We start from the raw sequence: 3,155 nt of genomic DNA on the forward strand, positions 1-3,155 counted from the left end.
AGTTCTCTAAACGTTAAGAGAAACCAACCAACGGTAACGGTCCCCTGCGGTTGCGCCGTACCTTCACACAAACGTTCCCGTTTGGTTGTTTTGGTTTGGTTCGACGTTGTTAGAAGTAGATGTTTGTCACTTGATTTTATTCACTCAAAATGATTTGGATTAAAAATTTAAGAAAGCATAACATTTATTTTAAGGCTGATATCAATTAGCTTAAAAATAGTACTTTTGTGCTTGACTTCGGTTTTTTAACTGTTCTTCGTGAAACAACTTAAAAGAGGAATCTATCAATGGACGATTTTCACAACTAAGATAATTCACTTCTTTATTCAGTTTGAAACCTAACCGTTAAACCCCACACCAGTAGGGGGCCGCTGCTCTGAGCAGACCGATTCCCCCGTTAGAAGAAGAGAAAGCCACAGGACGGACCACGCGGCTCAGCTCACGGAGAGGTAAGCGACATACTTTGCAGTTAATGATGTTGTGTTGTTGTAATGGAGGGTTGTGGTTTAACATTAAACTCTTTCCCTCGTATGGGGTTGGTATATCCGGTTCTTTGTTAGGTTGACCCAAAAATAAAAGTTTTGGCTGAAGTAAACAACTAACTTTAGTTAGTTTTTCAACGTCGTCCGCCATGGTGCTATGCTAGTCATGCAGTGAGCTGTGCTCCAAGTCTTTTCTGTTTGTAAACTATTTGTGCACAAACCATGTTCTCAATGGAGTTAGGTTGAGCCCCCAGGTGAGACTTGGAGTAAAGTTTCATGTTGTGTCGAGCCTTCTTCTTGTGTTTTAAAAATGAATTTGATGCTATCATAGAAGGGCCCGTAGTAGCACTCCATTCAAAAGGGCGAGGCCAGAGTGGGCTTTTAAATGGATTGTTAAATCTTTCCCTTTGTTTGCTGCTGTGCACGACGTTCTGCTTTGTTGCATTGTAAGTTTTGTGTAATCATGTAAAATGCTTTTGTTTATGTTACAATAAGATATCCGTTTTCGGTCTTTTTTTAATTAGTGTAGTACAGTACATAAATAAAGCCAAAATAATCAAAATCCTTAGTCAGGTAGATAGGAGCCATCTTGCAACGCACTTTAGCCAGTTATCGTCAAGCTGAGTGAAGGCTACAGCAAGGGACGTAATGTGTTGCTACACAGCTGCAGTACTGGCTTTACACTGCATTTCTGTGGATGCTGTGTCTCCCCATTACAAAGTATCTGGGGTACAATGCAGAAATCTTGTCACGTTCAATGTTTACACTGACGTACTATACATTTTAAAATTTTGCAATCAGTACAAATTGTATGATCTGGTATTTCAGATGAATCCGGAGATGGAGACATTTGAGGAGAAGATGGATTATCTGCTCATGCTCTACAGGAGCTCCCATGTCACCTCGCTTGCCTCCAAATCACAGCGTGCCATTTGCCCAACAGCAGCTGGGCCAAATATCCAGTTAAAAAATATGGCTGTGTACAGGAAACCTATTGCTGCTATATATATATGTAAATAAATAATTTTCTCTGTATGGAACTGCTTTTCTTTCTTCTTTTTTTGCACTACTGGATCACAAATGTTCTTAACATAGATTCCTACGCCAAAGCTGTGGACCGGTGTCGGCGGCTGAGGGACACCAGCATCCAGACAGAAGATGAAGCAAGTGTCCAAAAAAGCAGCGCCGACGCCCAAGGAGGTTCATGACAGATTCTTCAAGCGATGTTAAGACCTTTATTATAGACTACATTTTTCACATATTTCAAATCACAGATTTTGCAATGGGTACACGCTATATGGTCTCTGTATTACAGATGAATCTGTTGCACGACCAGATAAACTGTCCAGGACGGACGTGCGTCTGGAAGCCCTGTCTGGAAGTTAAAATTTATGTATGCATTTATATAAATAAAAGTCTATTCTAACATGGAACCAATGACAGTCAACATGGTGCATATCAGGATTGTTCTAATGTTTGTCTCTTCCTGTCTTTTTTCAGCTCAGCAGATAACACTTCCTCCACCACCTGCATGTAAGTTGTTTTAATATATTTTGTCTGATATAAAAGATAGGTTCATATTTGTAATGGCATGTGCAGGCAACCTATCAACTTCATCTTATAAAAAAATCATATAATTTATTTTTATATGTATCAACGCCATGCAGGAAACCAGCTGGTTGCCCAGAGCAGGATGAGTCTTTAGTGACCCTACCACGGACTGCCACTTCATCTTGGGACACAGTTAAGGTACAGTTGCTTTGATTTTTGTATTTGCAAAGAAGTACAATTTAATGGCAAGGATCACTAGAGTAACACAACATTTTTGTTGTTTTAAACAGAAGAACTCACACAGAGGGGGTGGCTCAGACATGGAGATCAAAATGAGAGGTAAGACTCAGGTTGCTCACGTGTTTGTATGTATGTATGGATGTATGTGGTGTATGGAGAGGAGGAACATATGGAAATTAAGTGGCCATAGTTCTGCCCTAAGACAAACACTATTAATTGCATAAAATCTAATATCTTAACTGAACTGACTTCTCTTACAAAATGAGATTGTACAAGCTCTACACTGTATGCATAATCTGTTACTATATGTTTTACAGCAATTTTTCCGGTCAACCTTCGGTGGTTGTACTGGAGGTGATGCCGTCCGCCGCATGCTGCTGATACAGTACAGCCTGCGGGGAAGAAAGACAAAGAAAGCCTTCCAGGACCTGGCTGTATGCAGGGTTATAACAGGCAGGGTTTATTTTATTATTTCACATTAGTATTATGCTTAGCTTGGCTGACAAGAGGTTTAATTTGACCTATAACTTTGCTTCATTTTGACTTCTACTCTAGCGGCCTGCCAGAAAAACTTCCCTGCGCTGACTGCTGCAGAAGCGGAGGATTTGATTGGGCAAGTTCTGAAGTTTGCCCCACACACACGGTAAATTTAAGTTCTTCTGCATTATGTTCATAAGAAAGTTCATCAAAAAAAATGTTTAATGTGTTCATTCTTAGTATTACATGTCTAACTTTTGTTTCTTTATAGGCCAGCTGAGAAGGACTGAGCCATGGAGCCCCTTTTTAACTTTTTTATTAATATTGTTTTAGTGACTTATTTTGCACACACTTTACAAACCCATCTTTATGCATCTTGCACTACATTTACACTACATCCTTATC

The 3,155-nt window shown here is 39.7% G+C and overlaps 1 long non-coding RNA gene across 1 annotated transcript; it reads left to right on the forward strand.

The window, feature by feature from the left end:
* Nucleotides 1-1,982: 1,982 nt before the first annotated feature.
* Nucleotides 1,983-2,726, forward strand: LOC116677848 (uncharacterized). Its single transcript, XR_004329069.1, has 4 exons — nucleotides 1,983-2,015; nucleotides 2,150-2,231; nucleotides 2,324-2,372; nucleotides 2,591-2,726. It is a non-coding gene; the product is annotated as an uncharacterized LOC116677848 (long non-coding RNA).
* Nucleotides 2,727-3,155: the final 429 nt, after the last annotated feature.

Source organism: Etheostoma spectabile, unplaced genomic scaffold, assembly GCF_008692095.1.
Source record: "Etheostoma spectabile isolate EspeVRDwgs_2016 unplaced genomic scaffold, UIUC_Espe_1.0 scaffold00006081, whole genome shotgun sequence".
In the NCBI taxonomy this organism is placed as follows: Eukaryota; Metazoa; Chordata; class Actinopteri; order Perciformes; family Percidae; genus Etheostoma; species Etheostoma spectabile.